Source organism: Sus scrofa, chromosome 14 (assembly GCF_000003025.6).
Source record: "Sus scrofa isolate TJ Tabasco breed Duroc chromosome 14, Sscrofa11.1, whole genome shotgun sequence".
In the NCBI taxonomy this organism is placed as follows: Eukaryota; Metazoa; Chordata; class Mammalia; order Artiodactyla; family Suidae; genus Sus; species Sus scrofa.
The window spans coordinates 60,569,245-60,588,197 of NC_010456.5; the positions used below are offsets into that span (position 1 = coordinate 60,569,245).

The following is an 18,953-nucleotide window of genomic DNA, read 5'->3' on the forward strand; positions in this document are numbered from 1 at the left end:
CTTGTGGCAACCCTGGATTCTTAACCCACTGTGCAGAACCAGAGATTGAACCTGAATTCTTAACCCACTGAGCCATGATGGGAACTCCTGGCCACCAACAATTTATAAGTGCCTATTTTACCCTACACTTGCCTCCATAACAGTTATCAATTTTTTTTGACATTTGCAGTTTGGTAGGTGAAAAATGGAGTACCAATGATATTGTAACCTGCATCCCTCTTATCGTAAGTAGATCTGGACATTGTTCCATGTTCATTTTCATTTTATTTTGGAAGAACTCCCCCTTGGTCATTGTTCTTTTTCTATTGAGTTGTTTTTACTGAAAAGGAGTTATTTTTATATTAGGCCAGATTAACTCTTTGTTAGTGCTGTGAGTTGCAAAATGTGTTTTCCAGTTTGTCATTTGTCATTTAGCTTTACTTATATTGATTTTTGCCAGGCGGATTCTTAAACATGTGTATGTATGTAGTTGATCAATTTTTTCTTTTATGGCTTCTTTTTTGCTTCATGGTTAGAAAGGTATTATCTATACCAAAATTATTTTTAAAAAGTCCTTTGGGGAGTTCTGTTGTGGCTCAGTGGAAACAAATCAACTGGTGTCTAAGAGGACTCAGGTTCGATCCCTGGACATGCTCTCTAAGGATCTGTGTTGCCACAAGATGTGGTGTAGGTCACGGACACAGCTTGGACCCTGCATTTCTATGGCTGTGGTGTAGGCTGGCAGCTACAGCTCCGATTCGACCCCTAGCTTGAGAACTTCCATATGCTGCACCTGCAGCCCTAAAAAGCAGCAGCAACAGCAAAAAAAGCAAGGAAAAAAAATTCCCTGGAGTCTTCTAATATTTTCATAATTTATTTTTTTTATGTTAAAATTTAAATCCACACTAGATTCATCCTGGTGTAAGTTTTGAAGTGTGAATCCCACTTCATTTTTTTTACAGATGGCTGTCCAATTTTCCCAACATTGTATTTTCTGCACTGACTTTAAGTGCTGTCCTTTTCACACACTGTAATTTCATTTGTGCTTTGGTTTATTTATGGACTTTTAATTCTGCCCTATTTATCTGCCCATCTATTTTTCATCGGTACCACACTGTTTCACTTATTAATTATATCATGTCAGTATCTGTGTAGGCTAATGCTTTATCACTCTTCTTTTCCAGAAAGGTCTAGATTGCTTGGCTTGCTTATTTCTCTATCTGATCTATAGGTTCAGTTTATCTTGCTAAACAATCTTGTTAGTATTTTATTTGGATTGTTAATTTATGGAGCTATTGATTTATGTAGTAAGTTGGGGGAAATGACTTTCATGATGTTTCTCAATCCAGAAATACAATAATAGGCTTTTCTATTGGTTCAGGATATTTTTTAGGTGTCCTACAGTAACATTTTAATTTTTATAGGGATTTTTACTTATTTCTTGAATTTCTTCTAGGTAATTTTTCTTTTTTCTATTGTAAACTATTCTTTAGTAGATCTTCTAACTCATGATTAGTATCTGTTGAAGGATATCAAGTTAAATATTTCTGTTGATTAGTTAAGACTAAGTCTCCTTACTGAATTTTCTTATGGTCTGTGAATAAGAAATACTGAGTGGAGTTTTAATCATTAGAAACTGGATTTTCTTCCCTTTGAAGGGTCATTGATTTCTGTGTGTATCTTTTTTTTTTTTGTCTTTTGTCTTTTTAGGGCCACATTGCGGCACATGGAGGTTCCCAGGCTAGGGGCTGAATCGGAGCTACAGCTGCTGGCCTACACCACAGCCACAGCAATGCAGGATCTGAGCCACGTCTGCAACCTACACCACAGTTCATGGCAATGCTGGATCTTTAACCCACTTAGTCAGGCCAGGGATTGAACCCACGTTCTCATGGCTACTAGTCGGGTTCATTAACTGCTGAGCCATGACGGGAACTCCTTCTGTGTGTGTCTTAGTGACCTTGGCCTCCTGAGGTTAGTGCTGGGGCATCATGTTAGTATCATCCTGCTCTTGACCTCCAATAGGCACCTTGTGTAGCTCTCAAAGTGCTACACACAAGACGCAAAGGCAGATTCCTGAAGCAAAGAGGAAGGGGGCTGGGTGTCGGGGGAACTGGCTGGTCCTCTTTTAGGAAAGTCACCCTGAAGAACTCAGCCTGTCTTTTGAATAAGTGTCATGGTCCAACCATCCTGACTATGATGTCCAAATGTTTTGTGATAATGTATGGATGTGGGGTTTGATGCAATTTCAATAGGTTGAGAATAGGCAAGGAAAATATCTAATTAAAAAAAAATCTTTTTCTTTGGCAAGAGATCATTCAAGACCAACATCATTTGTGACATTTCCTTAAGGCTCAATTCTTTCTTTAGATTCTTCACCAGACTGACTTTTGATCTGTCCAACCTTCCTGGAAATTTAGTCATGGCCTGCCTTGCAGTGCCTTTTCCATTTATAGACTTTGTTTCTGCAACTAGATGGCTAAGGCCTTGAGGCCAAAGGCTGTGTCACCCTTCTTTAGCACCTCCTGCCCGCCCTGCTTTCTAGAGCTTTGTCAGGCTCCCTTACACTGGCCTGGAATTATGAGTGGTGTCTCGTATTTCATTTGGCTCTGTTCTTGAAGTGACGCACTTTCAGTCTGGGCCACCTTTTGGGTAGATGTGTTTTGAAGCTTATGTAGGAAAACTGGACATGTGTACAGGGGCGTGTACTTCCCCCTCATGTCCTGATGTTCAGTCAGCTTTTAGAATTTCCTAGAAGGCGAATGAAGAGGGGACTCGAGGGACCTGCTGTCCCTGGGAACTGTGGCTGGTGACCTGGCGCCTAAGAATGTGTGCTCAGAATAAGGTGCAGGCAGAACTGGAGTGAGGGGAAGCCTCTTCTCACCATCCCTGCAGGGCCACACCACACTCCGGGGTGGTAGAGAGGCGGTAAGACATTTTATGGCTTTTGCTGAGACAGTCGCTGATGCCAGGCTGAGCCCAGCCTCCTGGAAAAACAGGTTCTCATCTGGCTGCAAGGATATGGGATTGCGAGAGAGTGAAGGGGCCTGGGTCTTCACCAGAGATACCCCTGTGTCTGCAGAGCTTTCTGTCTCCACCTCTTCATCCCCAGGCTGCCCCCCTGCTGGACCTCGCCACCTGACTTATTTTTATATCAATCCTGCCACCCATGGCTGTGTTCTGGCACCAGCCACCCGGGGTGAGAGCAGACCCACACATTAAAAGGCATGGTACCCAATAAGACTGCCCAGACACAAACCTAGGAGGTTCCCGTGATCCCCTCAGGCTTCATAATTCACTAGGATGATTTAAAGAGCTCTGGAATGTGCCATAACTTCTGTTTTATTATAAAGGTCACAGTCAGGAGTTCCCTTTGTGGCGCAGTGGAAACGAATCCAGCTAGGAACCATGAGATTGCAGGTTCCATCCTGGCCTCGTTTAGTGGGTTAAGGATCCGGTGTTGCCGGTGTAGTTTGCAGATTCTGTGTTTTTGTGGCTGTGGTGTAGGCTGACAGCTAATTTGACCCTTAGCCTGGGAACCTCCATATGCCGCAGGTGTGGCCCTATAAAGCAAAAATAAATAAATAAAAAAAATTAAAAAAAAAAGGACACAGTCAGAAGCAGCCTAGTGCATAGGTTCATTGGGTGGGCTCTGAAGGAACCCTCCACCCTGCTGAGAGGCACAGCACCTTTCCAGCACATAGATGTGTTTGCCAGCTAGGAAGCCTGCCAGCTTCAGTGTGAGTTGCCCTAGGAGGGCAGGATGGGCTGAATCAGTGGCCATGTGACTGGAGTCCTTATCCAGGCTCCACCCTCCCTGGAGGTTGGTAGGGCTGATGTCAGCAGCTCAAGCCCCAACCCTCTGATCAATCACAGCGTTGGTCTTTCAGCAGGACCAGCCCATCCTGAAACTACCTAGGGGGCCCTGAGAGCCTCCTCCTTAGCTAATGTTAGCATAAACTCAGGCGGGGCCAGGGAGCATGAATAATGAAGACATTCCTATTACTTGGGAAATACTGAGGATTTAACGTAGTCTCCCTCCCAGGAACCTGGGACAAAGGCCAGTCGAAATCCTCATTATATGGTATCAGCACAGGCACTAGCTGTGAGCTTGAGGAAGCTCTAAAGGAACCACCCAGGGCTGTTCCCACCTCCTGATCACTCAGTGCAGATGCCTTCAGGCTGCGGGAAGCAAGCTCCTGGACGCGGAGGCTTCCCCAGAGCCAAGCGCAGCTGTGCCCTGATGCCTTGGTGCTGAGTGGAGCTCTGACATCAGTGTCTCAGGGCCTCCGCACTGGGACCAGGGCTCACGAAGCAGCCTGGGAACCTGGCCGGCCATGTGAGCCCCTGGGGCTTCTGCTCAGGAGTGACATGCAGTGTTTCCATCACATTTTATTGGCCAAAGAGGGATTTTTGTTGTGGGATAATGGTGACTGGATCTGAGCTCTAGAAAGAGGAGTTACTGATCAGGTGAAAGAAGCAAGGCAGACACAGGAGAGAAGGAGGGAGGGACCATGGGCAGTGGAGCAGCTGTGGGAGGAGGTGAGGTGAGGAGGGACCCCAGGGGTCCTGAGGGCCGAGCTTGGGTAATGTGGGTGCTGGCACCAGGCGGTCAGGAGGAGCCCACATCCAGCAAAGATGTTCTTTGCTTTTGCCGCATGATGCTGGAGGCAGTGTCTCACTTCCTGGGCCCCAGCCCATGCGGCCGGGGTTGGCGGGGGGTGGGGTGGCGGGAGAAAGAAATTTGGTGGGGAGACACACAGAGAACGGAATGGATGATGCCTCTTCATCTCATAAGCAATCAAGCTCCACCAGGCCACTGGCTGTCCCATGTTAGCTGAGTGCCAGGATTTGGACCAGGCGGGCCCTGTTGTATAACTAGTTTCAACGCACTGTTGTTTTCCTGCCTGTTTTTTTTTCCATGATGGAAGTGATTCATGTGCCATGCTGGGCAGGAGAACATATTTAGGTATTTCCTGGGTTTGAGCTCCACTTAGGGTAGAAACTAATGTTTGTGCTGAGGTGCGGAGTCCGTGCTAAATTGACTTAATTAATTCAAGGATTTGAGCATCACTGTGGGCAGTGGGGGTCTCAGTGCTGGTCACCTGCTGCCCTCCAGCCTGGCCGACACTAGGAATCCTCACATTTTGAACTGAAACAACTCAAAGGAGTTTGACAGCAGAGAAGTGAGGGTAGAGGTGGGGAGGCTGGGAGCCAGGCATTTCTGAGGAACATCCGCTTTTGCCTTGAACCTGGGCAAGTTGTGACGTGTTCTTAAGATTTGCCAGCTGTTGGTCCAAGGACAGGGATGGGGTGATGGTGGGATACCAAAGTTTACAGCTTTAGTGAAGTTCTGAGCCTTCCAGAGAGAAGAATGGATTCCTTTTCCTTCTGCTGTGATCACAACTATGCCCAGGAGCCGCTGCAGCCCCCTTGACCGTCACCAGCCAAGCCAGTCTCCCTTTGCGAGCTCTGTTGTCCTGGGCTTCTCTGACTTACAGTCAGTGTAGGGATCTAGGAGGCAGGTGAGAGGAGATGGTGGAAGGTACAGCAGAAGAATCCAAGACATGCAGGAGACCCCGGAGGAGAGGAAAGAAAGGAAGAGGGAAAGAAACATGGGTGTCTAAGTAAGGCTTTGTGGGGATAGGCTTTTTGGGGGCAGGGAGTGAGAGGGAAGTTGTCCGGGGGTCAGTGGAAGAGATGGAGAAAGAGGATGTAAGCAAAGTCTGCTGTGCAGTAAACCCCATCTTCTATGTGCTCTCAAAAAACTGAATGGTAATTGACTTGATTTTAGTTAATGTTTCTGGTCACATGGCTCTTTCTTTGAATTGGCTGTGGAGTGTGGGCTGCAGGAATCTGAGCTGCTCCAGGGCCTGGGTCACTGTGAAGGCTGGGAACACCTTTCCTGGGAGGATGGGGTCCCAGCTTGACCCCAGACGATGCTGGGCAGGGCCGGCTGCCCCGGACTCAGTGTGCCTCTAAGCGGCGCTGCCTGCTCTGTCCTGGCCCAGGCCCTCTGTTGGACTCCAGCCCCTCTGGCCAGGCCCTGTGTGCCTGCTGGTGGACACAAACTGCTCTCATTTCAGGGCTGAGTGGGGGCAGTGGGGGGGCATGAAGGAAGCAGGGACAGCAGTTCGATCCCTTCTTCAGGGTAGGACCCTGGGCCATGTTTCTTTTACAACTTTTCTTCACCTTCCACGTTCCATGTTTGTCCTCTGATGACAGGGGTCCCCTAGGTTGGAAAACAAGATACGTTCCTTTTACCCCAACCTACCACCACTCTCAGTAGCTCAGAAGCCTAAATACTTGGCTTCTTTACTAAACTGTGGCAGATCAGCTGGCTTAGCACCTGCTCTGACTTCCTTTTGCTGTGCCTTCCAGTTCCGCTAACTCGGGGAAGGCTCGTGTCCTTCCCAGAGCCTCTGCTCGAGATGTGATGTCAGCTCTGCAGACTAGAGCACAGAGGAGACCTGGGGTTGGTGGGGAGACAGAGGCAGGAATGGAGGCACCATTCCGAGGGCAGGGCTTTCTGATTGATGGCAGGAAGCCCCGGTCATAGTAGGAGGGCAGGCGTTGGAGCCTGGACCTGTGGTGTGGCTGGTAAAGGCGGGCTTGGCCTGCATTAGCCCCCCGCCCCATGATTCCATTCCCTCCAGGCCATCCCTTTCAGCTTCCACACAGTCCAGGCTCTCTGCTGAGGAACCCCGAGCCCAGCCTGGCCCCTCTGAGCACCCAGATCAAGGGCAGCTGTGGGAAGCCAGGCCCACATCCAGGGCTGGCTTTGTGACAGGACCCTGACCATAGTGCCACAGGGGCACATGTGGCTAGTTGGCCCCATGGTCTTTTTCTGGTTGCCTTCACCCATTGTCCCCTCTGGAAAGTGGTTGTTAACATATAGCTAACAGAGGAGGGGCACCAGCTAAGTGGGTGGTGGGGTCAGGACCTGTGACCTGCAAAGTCTTTCCAGACACTGTTTGTCCCTGCTTGGCCATGCTGACCCCTCTTCTGCCCAGGGCTGGGGAATCTTCACTCTGGTATTTTATTTTTAGCTCTCTTGTTTTATGAAAGCCCTCATGGTTCACTGACATTGATTTTCCAGAATAATCCAAGGATGGATCTGCTTTTATGTCTCTAATTTGCTGGGTTTCAGTTTTCTCCAAGAGCAAACATAAATGTTAAAAAGTCTATCTGTACCTGTGGATCATTAATTTCCCATCGTGATTACGTGGCAGGAGAAGAGTGTGGGGAAGGCAGGTAAGAGGCAGGAGGCTTTGGAGTCAGACTGAGCAGCTTTGTATCTGAGCTCTACCACTCACCAGCTGTGCAACCGTAGAGAAATAGCTAAACCTCTCTGAACTTCAGTTTCCTCATCTATAGATGGGTAATAGCAACGGGGCCAGCTCACTGGATTTTTATGAAACTCAAAGAAGATAATGCACATGAAAATTTGAATAGTGTGTGGTACTTATTAACAGCTTAAAAAAAAAAAAAAGGAAGTTCCCCTTGTGACTTGGCAGTAACAAACCTGACTAGTATTCATGAGGACCCATGTTCGATCCCTGGCCTCACCTAGTGGGTTAAGAGTGGGTTAAGATCTGACGTTACTGTGAGCTGCAGACATGGCTCAGATCTGGCGTTGCTGTGGCTATGGTATAGGCCAGTGGCTACAGCTCTGATTCAACCCCTAACGTGGAATCTTCCATATGCTACGGATTAGATCTCTCCTGACTGGCATTGAAGACCCTCCCAGCGGTTGCCATCCACCGAGTGCTTGGCTATAGTTTGGGACTGAGGGATGGCTCCAGGCCTCCTAGGGCTACTTCACCCCCCAATCTCTCCTCTGTGGCTCCCAACATGCTAGCCTATAGAGCTTAGTGCTGCCCAGGTCTGTTCCTTGGGCTGGTCTATCCCCATGTCAAGAAAGCAAATGTCTGGGAGTTCCCACTGTGGCTTGGTGGGTTAAGAACCCAACTCGTATCCATGAGGATGCAGGTTTGATTCCTGGCCTTGCTCAGTGGGTTAAGGACCTGGTGTTGCGGTGAGCTGTGGTGAGTCACAGATACGCTTCAAATCTGGTGTGGCTATGGCTGTGGTGTAGGCCAGCAGCTGCATCTCCAATTCAGCCCCTAGCCTGGGAACTGCCATATGCTGCAGGTGCAGCCATTAAAAAAAAAAAAAAAAAAAGAATGCAAATGTCTGATCACAACCCCATTCTGAAAACTCCAAAGCTCTGGTGTCTGTCATTCAGAATTAGGTTGCTGGGGTTAGTTTTGAGGGGACTTTTGTCTTTGCTGTCTAAGTTGTTTAGTCAAATATAGCCTCTCTTTAAATTCCTTTTCCTACATATGTTCTTGAGTTAAACTTCCCCTCTCCTTTTCCACTCTTGTGCTAACTCCCTTAGCTCCCCCCCCCCCCCCTCTTAGCCAAGGGAGCCTTATGTGCCCACCATTTATGCTGAGCTCCTCATCTTCCATCCGATTTACAGAGAACACTGGCATTCTCAGACCCTCCCATCTCCCTGAAATACCATCTAGTGAAGTAACGCATCTCAACAAAATTTTGAAAATAACTTTTCAGGCTCTCTCAAGAATTCTTGCATCTCTAGTTGCAACATATGGAGCCAAATATCAGATGGAATACGTTTCTTTCTTCATCTTTAAAAACACCAAATGGTTCTTTCTTTGCTTGATTTTTTTATAGTCACACCAATTCTCCATCTGGCCTTTGTCTGTTCTCCACCTCCCGAGCCTCCTAGTTCTCTTTTCCTGAAAGCAGCCCTCAGAAACAGGACAACTGGGCTTTGAGGTGTACCTTAAAGGAGAAGGTACAAGGAGCTCTACTTCTAGACCATGACTTTGGGTTCAAGAAAAAGAGTGTGGGTTCCAGTGCCAAGGGTGCACAGCAAAGGATGGAAAACTGAGCTTCTTTAGGGAAAGAACTAAATATTCCTAGCTATATAGCTTGTATAAGACATAGAATTAAGATAACAGGAAACATGCTGCTCGGGTCTTGGATGCTCCCTGTGGCTTCTTTACAGGTCAGTTTTCTATCACTTTTTTTTTTTTTTTTTTCCTTTTTACAGCCACACCTGTGGTTTATGGAAGTTCCTAGGCCAGGATTCAAATCAGAGCTGCAGTTGCAGCCTACACCAACGCCACAACCATGACAGTACTGGATCTGAGCTGCATCTTCCAACTACGTCACTGCTTGCAGCAATGCCAGATCCTTAACCCACTGAGAGAGGCCAGGAATAGAGCCTGAATCCTCAGGGACACTATGTCAGTTTTTAATCTGTTGAGTCACAATGGGAACTCCCTCTAGCACATTTTGGTTTAAATCATTTCACACACATTTATATATGTGGGTTGTGGATAAGCCGTAACATTTAACACAGGATGTGGATGTCCCAGTCTTTGTGACCCTCAAGGAGTAACAATTTATTGAGAGCCTGAGACAAGCTCCTGATTAAGGACCTGGCATTGTCACTTCTGGGGCTCTGGTCACTGCTATGGCTCAGGTTCAATCCCTGGCCCAGGAACATCTTCATGCTGAGAGTGTGGCAAAAAAAAAAAAAAAAAAAATGTAACCACTAAGACAGAGATTACATGAGGGACAGCAAGGGCTTGGGAAAGGGCCAGACTATATCTCTCTGAGAGCAGAAAGGAAGCAAAATCTGCATTTGAGGCCTAAGGAAGCAAGATAGGAAGGTTTAATTTTCTCAGCATAGATTTGGAGAAGTGGGGCACTGGGGAGGCAGCAACTCAACATTTTAAAAACCTATCTGTATGATTCAAAATCGCATTATTCACATGTCTATTCTATGATGTGCATTTTACTTAAAAATTAAAGTTCTTGCTGTGGCACAGTGGAAACGAATCTGACTAGGAACCATGAGATTGCGGGTTCAATCCCTGGCCTTGCTCAGTGGATTAAGGAGCCGGTGTTGCCTTGAGCTGTGCTGTAGGTTGCAGATGCGGCTCGGATCCCGTGTTGCTGTGTTTCTGGCGTAGGCTAGCGGCTGCAGTTCCAATTCGACCCCTAGCCTGGGAACCGCCATATGCCTTGGGAGCAGCCCTAGAAAAAGCAAAAAGACCAAAAAAAAATTAATATCTCTGTAACTGATTATAAACAGAAGTAATTATGGTCCTATTCACAATCTGGTTGCTTAAGACAATTTTTTATATAAGCTTTTCCTCCATTTTGTTAAGAAATTATTAATAATTTCTTACTAAATCACCATTAATAATAGTTTCTTTTTTATTATTAATAATTTCTTAATGGGACTAGAAACAAGCTGACCTAAAAAATGTTATCTTGAGCAATAAAATTGCAAGTAGGGCTACAATTAATTATTAAGGAACCAACCCTCTAAGCCTTAAAGAGGTTCAGGATCAGCCAGACTCCATCAGTCTTCATGTGTGCATGGAGATGCTTCTGGGGGCGGTGAGTGGGGTCGGCGGTCTGCTCTCACCTCCTTTTCTCGTGTCAAGGCTGTTATCATATGGAAACAACTGTCTTGCTGTCCTGGTCTCCTGATCCTTCCTGGGAGCTGGAGAGACTGGACCTCTGGCCCCCCAGGCACAGCCTGATGAGGGCCAGGCACCCCTCTGGGAGGGCTGGAAATCCCTCTCCAAACTCTTCCTTGTGCATTCCCACAGTCCACGGGCTGTGCACCTAGAAGGGACTGCTCCCTTGACCGCTTCAAGGTTGCGGTGAGAGCCCCCACGTCACTCAGCTGCTCAGGCTGCTGTCTGAGGGGAACGCAGCGCCTTCCAGGGTGGGGCCTTCCTGCTGGGAGTGAGTGAGCAGGGGCCACTCTCAGGACATTGTCGCCAGGTGGCCAGTGGCCTTTGTCACCAGGAGTGACAACAGAAGCACAAAGGCAACTCCCCCTCAGGGCTCAGCGTATGATGCACCAACTGGCACAGAGCTGTGGCCAGAATCCACACAGACTGAACGAGTGATGGCCAGGCCTGAGGACCAGACTGGAGATGCTGGCCAATGGAGCCTGGAAGGTCCAGGCTGGACCCAGGGGCCCCTGGGACTGGGCTTGTGGTCAGTTCTCCCAGCCATGGGGGTAGAGAGTGGGAAGCACTGCAGTACTAGAGGAGTCAAAGGGAGGCCTGACCTGGGGGAGTATCATAACAGACCCCAACCCGATCCTTCCTCCAACACCCCCCATCCCTGCACCCGGCCCCTCTCACCTGCTGCTGGAGCAATTTCCCTAAAATCCCATCTGACCAGGCCAGTCCCCTGTGGGTGCTTTGGATGGACTTTATGAGACTAAGATGTCCATTCATTTATTATTTTCTTTTATTTTGTCTTTTTAGGGCTGCACCCACGGCATATGGAGGTTCCCAGGCTAGGGGTCCAATCAGAGCTGTAGCTGCTGGCCTGCGCCACAGCCACAGCAACGGGGGATCCAAGCCATATCTGCAACCCACACCACAGCTCACAGTAACACAGGATCCGTAATCCACTGAGCAAGGTCAAGGATTGAACCTGCACCCTCATGGATATTACTGAGCCACGATGGGAACTCCTATTTTAAAATTTTTTAAATTTATTTATTTTGGGGGGGGCCATGCCCATGGCATGTGGAAATTCCCGGGCCAGGGATGGAACCCACACCGCAGTAGGTTCCTGAGCTACTCAGTGACAATGTGAGATCCTTAACCCCTAGGCCACCAGGGAACTTCATTTATTCATCAGGCATTTATGGAGGATGTCTCCCCAGAGATGATGCTGGGGGCACTGGAGTGGGCACAGGGGAACCTCAGGGAGCCCGGGCCCTTTAGCATCGAGACGCAGCCTCGTATGGAGGCAGGGCTGGACTCTGCAGGTGGCAGAAGAGGGAGTGCCACTCAGACTCGTCCTGTGGCTCCAGGGCCCACCTGCCCCCCCAACAGGTGGGAAGCCTCCTACTTCCTTCCCCCCTGTAAATTCTGCTTTAGGGACAGGGTGTCCCCCACTCTTTCCTTTGCGATACGGTCTCCTCCTTCCTTTGGCCTGAATTCTCCTCACAGTGGAAAACTCACTCCCCTCCCACCTCCAGCTCAGAGGCAGCCTCCCTCCCACTCCCCCAGAGCCTGGCACCGAGTGAGCGTCAGCCCCTCTGCCCCAGAACTTCTATAATGTGGTCCAGACAGAATCACCAGCTGCCCTTCCAGGAGAGAAACTGCACCTTATCCCTCATGATGAGACCCCAGGACCAGCAGAATAGGCCACAACCCATGTGGGTGGAAATCGGTCCAAACTGGGACATTTTCTGTTCAGAGAATGATCTGAGGGAAGTGAGAATGTCTTATAGGGACATTTGGTTAGACTCACAGAAGCAGGGGTAGGAGGGGTGGAGACAGAAGAGAGTGACTGGGAAGGGCCAGAACGGGATGAGGGGGCCCCGCTCTGCCTTGGAGGCTGAATGTCTGGAGTCTGGGGCTGGCTCCCTGAGTGTGGCCAGCTCACCCGTGATGCCCCCTCAGTGCCAAGGACAGCCCTGGCGTCTGAGCTCCAGAACTGGGGAAGAGTCTGCAGCTTTGAGGTATGGAAGGAAAGAATTTGCATGTGATTTCTATTAAATGGGTTCTGTGCCTTAAATGGTGAGTGACAACCATGCAGGGAGCCTGCAAACCCTCCAGGCCTTCTTGCTGTGCTGCTATCTGAATGGGGCTTTGCTGAGCTCTCCCACTGGGGGTTTCATTCATGGACATGGGCCCTGCCTGAGAGTGGCATACTCTCACTGTGCTGAGTTACAGGCCTGGCAGAGGCTCAGAGTGACAGCACCCATCACTCCAGGTTGGGCAGACTCAGAAGTCACTGCCTTTCCTGCCCATCTGGCCCCTGAGTCCTGAGGAAGGCCCCACTTATTTGCAGAGCATGGATTAGGCTCCTGCTGCAAAGCCAGGCACCAATCTGGAGCAGTGTTAGAGGCAGTGATATCCCAGATGGGAGAGGCCCTGACCCCACGAGGTCACCAGCAGGAGGAGACGCAGGCGTCTGGCCAGGTTTCCGGGAGGAAGGCTGAGGCAGGCTCTCACTGGGGAGTGCAGTGGTCACAGGCATTACAGATGTTGTGCACACCCAACAAAGCCACATTAGATGAACAAGAGAACCACTTGCCACAGTTCATAAACCCCTTATCAGGTGAGCCACATGGAGAAAACACAAGACTGTCCATCCAAGTTCCACAGACCAGGGCCTGGGAAAACTTTCTTGCCCTGAATGAGAGGCAGCTGCCTTCTTAGCTGCCTGGAGACAAGACATTAGTGGAGACACTCTGTCCTGAGTCAAGTGCTGGGGATACATAGGTGGGGGACAGGTAGCCTCAGAGGATCAGGGCTGGGGGGTGGGCGGATCAGAAAGACAAGTCTGTTGAGTTGGTCATCGATGAGATGTGTAGTGCCTGCCTTTGGCCTCAGCTGCAGCAGCCCAGGTTCACCATCCCAGGGCTGGATGCAGGCACAACCTTAAACCTATAACTGCAGAGGCAGTGACCTCCTGGGGACAGTGGTGGAGGGGCCATCTTCTGGAAGCTCTGTCTACAGTCTTTTTTTTTTTTTTTTTTTTCCCCATTTAGCGCTCCTGAGAATTCTGTGAATTATCTAGATCTCTTTCTGTCTTAGCTAGTAGACATTCCCAGTTGCCTGCAGCTAAGGACTCTGGCAAAACTTTTACCTGAAGCCCATGAAAATTTCAAGCAATAGATTGCATGGTTTTCAGAAGTAACTGGGAATCTTCTAAGAGGCAGATTTGGAAGCAGTTGAGATGCTAGAAGCGGATTCCTGGGGAGAACCCATCCCTGCCTACAGCCTGCAGGCACCCTCAATTCCTTTTCTCTGTGCTCTGTTGCCCAGTGTTAGCGTTGGAAGGGATGACAATGAAATATACATCTGATGGACAAAGATGGAGTGACTGCAGCTCATGGCTTGTGGCTGAGCAGAAATAACCCCAGGAAGTCAGGGTCTGTACTGTAAAGGCTGACCAGGCTCAGAAACAGGCAAGCCCTGTCACGGAACTAAATTTTGTCTAACTGGCTAATTAGCAAATCCTTGTAGGCAAAATTTCCTGCTTGTCTGTGGTTTGCACCCTAGAGGACCTGGAACCAATCTCTGCACTGGGCTTGTGCAAACCCTACCCTCTGGGTGGGTAGGTCTGGGGCAGGCTCTGTGCTTGTGGGTAGAGGACCGTGTTCTGGGCTTCGAGGGCTGGCTAGTCTGCAGAGGTGAGTGGCTGGGAGGACTGCGCATGTGCATTCTCTAGCCCTTGGTGTCACAGGATTTTCACCTGGGAAGTTTAATTGGATCTCTCAGGTTGTCTCTTTCTGTGGGTTTCTGCATTTTCCCAATGGTGGGCCGGCCACCTTTGGAAGCTTCATTTTCCTTTTTGGGTGTAGGGGGATCTCTGGGTTCTGGGAAGCATTCGTAGTGTAGGGACCCCCTATTATTAGGTGCTGTGGGTGATGGTGGCTCCGCAGGGCCCCTGAGTCAAGGAAGCAGCAGCAGCTTGTGTAGCAGAGCTGCCTTTTCTTCAGGCCACTGAGAAAGGTGCTACTAAGAGATAAGGGGTGAAAACCGATTTGCAAGTTAATGAGCTCAGGAGAGCCCCCAGGGCCTCTCCTCCAGCAGCTTTGCCTCACTTTGAATCCCCTCCCTCTGGGTGTCGGCTCCGCCCTGCCCTGCTGGCTTCCCACCCTTCCCAGTCCTTCCAGACCCACTTCTGCTCCGCCTGAGCCCCCTAGAACCCTGAGGGTGGGGACGCTGGGCTGAGGCTGTGCTCCTGGTGGCCTGGCTCTTTCTGTAGTACAGCCAGTGAGCAGGTGGCTCCTTCCTCAGACTCAGAGCTGCTCTGCAAACGGGATCTCTCTGTAAACCCCTGGGAGAGGTTGGGGGGTGGGAGGGTGGAGAAGACTTTCCCTCCACTTTCTGGGTTCTGGGCTGAGACCCCATAAGTTTAGTAACATGTGACCTGTACACATGGCGGAGATCCAGGAAAGCCAAGCAGCTCCCCTCACAGGGCCCAAACACCACCTTAAATGCCATCTCGGGCACAAGACAATAGAAGATGCTGGGTGGGAAGCCAGTTATGAGAGGGTCTAGACAAAGCCTGGTAAGTCGTTGTACAGGTCAGCATTGCTGCCTTCTCCACTGATAAGGGTTTCTAGAGGTTGAGTCACCCCCCTTTTCCTGGGAGGGTGACACCCTTACAAGTAGAGATTTCCTATATAAATGGGAATATCCCTTATAAAGGGTAACTAGTTGTATTTCAGAGCTTCTTCCGTGAAAGCTGTTTCTTAAAAATAATCAGCTCAAGATAATCCCTCTGCCAAAGAGGCACATTTTGGCTGTCAGAGTCTGCTCCCCTTCAGTGGTTTCCACAGCAGGAGGGGAGGGAGTGAGGCATTAGAATCCCTGGGAGCTTTTCCAAAAATCTCTCTAGAGAGCATTTCAACATAAGGAGAAAGGAGACAGAAAGGGCAGCATACACACTGACAGACACACAGACTCATACGGAAACACAGACACACACACAGAAAAGCATATACAGACACACACAGAGATACAGACACAGAAACACAGACACAGACGCACACATACAGACACACAGATACACACATATAAACAGATACAGATGTACGCAGAGACAAAGACAGATACATACACACACATATATTTTATTGGGGAAAGTAAAGCTCCATGGTCTGAACATCCCCTCTTTAGCTGAGAAACATTGGACCAGATTAGTGGCTCCCAAGCTCCTTGTGGTTTATAAAAACACCTTGGGCCAGATAGCTTAAGAATGCAGATTCCTGGGCCCCTCGGACCTTCTCAGTTGGACCCAGGGACAGGACCCAGGAATCTATATTTTAATACGTTTCCTGGGGCATCTGCATACCCAGCATGTTTGGGGGTCCTCAGGCAGGTGGATCCTGGGTAGACTCCAGCCCCGTGTCCAGGCAAAGGAATCAGGTGGTTTGGATTTAGGGGGGTGCTTAGACCCCTTTTTAGGTTGGCTCTCAAGAATTTAACAGCGGATGTCCTGCACCCCCTGGCCTGGGAAGGCTGTCTGCCCAAGTTATTTTCTGCAGCACAAAGTGGGGGACCCATCTGGAAATGTGTGCTATGGTCTCGTAGCTCCAGGGAGAGGAGACGGGGTCATGGAACACAGCACATGGTGTAAAGTCCTTCACCCTCTTCTGCCTGGTTGTGATAACAGAGCCCGCAGACTCTTCCAGAAGACCAGGCCTCACCCCACTGCCCAGGCCACTTCCCTCCAAGTGCTCAGTGCTGCGAGGGCCTCTCTCAGTGTGGAAGAGTTGTTTTGTCCTCCACTATCAGCCCCTCTCCTCTGAGCAAGTCACCTTCAGATCTCTTGAGTGTGAAACCTAAGTTGTTGCAACCTGTTCTCTTCCCTGTTTGAGTTGTGGTCCGGCTTTAGCACATTGACCTGGGAGAGGGGTGTCCACACTGAGGTCCCCGGGAATGAGAGTGGCCAAGTGGTGCCCTGTTGTGATCTCTGCCCAACAGAGAGCCGTGGACACGGGAGGCTACTGAGAAGCCTTCCAAAAGACAAGGTTTTCTTGGATAAACAAATATAGTATTTACAGCTATGTCCTAGATAGTGGACCGGGTGGTAAAAGAAAAACAAAGTCCCAGAGATAAATTCAAAGTAGAGTGTGTTTCATTTCACCGAGAACAGAAGCCCCACCCAGGCCGGCCTGGTCCTCTGGGGCTGGTGCTCTGCTGTTAAACTGAAATGTCTTTTTGGAACATCGACACTGCACAAGACTGTGATGACCATGATGGAGCATGAGAGAGATAGGACTGCTCTGCAGTCAGGTCTCAACTCAGACAAATGCAAACACCAGACCTGCCCCTCCCTGGCTGATGCAAGAGGCCAATGCTTCCTGCCGACTTGGGCAGTAGCTGGGCCTGCCAGCCCTCATTCTCCATGAGGTTGGTTAAGATACCCGATCATAAGTGGCCCCCACTCTCTGACAACATCCAATCCAAGCCCCATTTCCTACAGCCCTTCCCCAAGCAGCCAGTACAGCCCAGTCCTGCAAGTGCATTCTGACTCTCTGCACTGGGATGCTGTGGGTTCTCCCTTCCTCTCTGCAAAGGGGCATAAATTCAACGTGCCCAGCTCTGGGGGCCTCCTGGCCCTTAGGCTGGAAAGCACTGACATTGATATCTGATATATTGGCACAGCAAAGGCATCTCATAACACAGAGAATACAGGGTGAGGATGAAACTATGTCCTGTTTTTAAGCATCACTCCAGGACTTCTGGTGAAAGAAAAACAGATGTGGATGGGGCAGCAAAAAATGTTAGTGTTGGGGTGGGGTGTGTGGAAAACCATTTTCAAAACCAACCAATTGAAAAACCAGTTTTTCTTCCACAACTTCAGCAGATCAATTGTTTAGTCCACTGGCTTAAGTTTTCTTCATTTTTTCCCTCATTTTGGTGAGAACATTTAAGATCTCGCTTAGCAAACTTCAATTACATGATACAGTGTTATCAGCTATAGTCTAATTATAGTTTTCTAATCATAGCCCAAATATTCCCAAGCATCACCAGCTAGAAGGCTCAGAAAACCGCATCTACATTAACAGTCGGAGGTAGGAGCTTGGCACCTCCACAGAGTCCTCCCAGTCACTCCTTCAAGGCCCCAGAGTGTGCCTTGGGTGTGCTCAGGTGTAAATCTTCACTCTCTGGGCACTGTGGCTTTCCTACCAGAGACAGCTGGACACCTACAAGTCCAGAGCTCATAAAAAATGTCAGGGCACAGACTCTCCACTAGCCGTGGGTTGATTTGGCCCCATAAGCCCAGAAAGTGCTGCTTGAATCTCCAGCCTCACAAAGTCCCTCCTGAGAACCTTGTGGGAGGGACTCAAGGCTTCACTTTCCTTGGTTGGCCTCTTGTTTCAAGAGGGACAGGCTGCAGGGAGATATGGCCAAGATGGTAGAGAAATACTGGCTATAGGGAGTCCTTGGAGTTTCTGGAGCCGGGGATGCTATGCAGAAGGCGTGTGGCTATAGTGCCGAGAGCCAAGTACCTGGGCGGGGAGACCTGTTAAAACCAGAGCAGAGCCTGGATTTCCTGTTATGGCTCAGCAGTAGCAAACCTGGTTAGGTTTTGGGTTCCATCCATGGCCCTGCTCAGTGGGTTAAGGATCCTGCATTGCTGTGAACTGCGTGTGGTGTTAAGTCACTGATGCAGCTTGGATCTGGCATTGCCATGGCTGTGGTGCAGGCTGGCAGCTGCAGCTCTGATTCACCCCCAGCCTGGGAATCTCCATATGCCTTGGGTGTGTCCATAAAAAGAAAAAAACAAAACAAAACAAAACAAAAAACCGAGCAGAGCCAAGAAGCAAGTAGACCAGAGCTAGGGCTTCTGGCAGGTCAGAGCCCAAGGCTGGCCCTGTACTGCTTGCATCCCAAATCCAAGAGGGTACAAAGAGAAGCCAACTCAACCCTGTATGACCAGGTGCTGATCAGGACAAACAGACTGCATTTCCTCTCAGCTATATGTAGGGTGGGGGTGGGATCAAGGCAGCCTGAACCCCGCCAGAAAGTCACAGGTCGAAGCCAGGATCCTAGAGCAGGATCCTAGAGCAGGATCCATGTCCCTGGGAGATGAACTGGGATGCAGTGGCCTCTGCAATGAGCCAGGCTGAAGGTCATCTTCATAAGGAAATGGAACAAGGAGGCACCCTCCAGGTCACTGACCCGGGGGATGGAGCACTGTGCTCGGGACCCCTTCTTACGTTCAGTCCTCTGTCCTGCCTCCTTCAGGCAGGCTTGGTGGTCTCTCCCGGTCCTGCCCTCTCAGAGCCCTGTCCAAAGTTCAGCTTCTTCTTAGTTGGAGCCTCCAATTTCTCTGACCAAAACTCCTGAGCCGTGAGGTGCACTAGCTGTCACTCCCTGGGGTGGTTTTTAAACATCTGCAGGGAACAGAGTAGAACAGACAGATGG

General features: G+C 49.5%; 1 long non-coding RNA gene across 2 annotated transcripts in view; it reads left to right on the plus strand.

Moving 5' to 3' along the window:
* The window catches only part of LOC102163174, a 71,180-nt gene that overhangs the window by 40,616 nt on the left and 11,611 nt on the right, over nucleotides 1–18,953 (plus strand). The window lies entirely within an intron of this gene.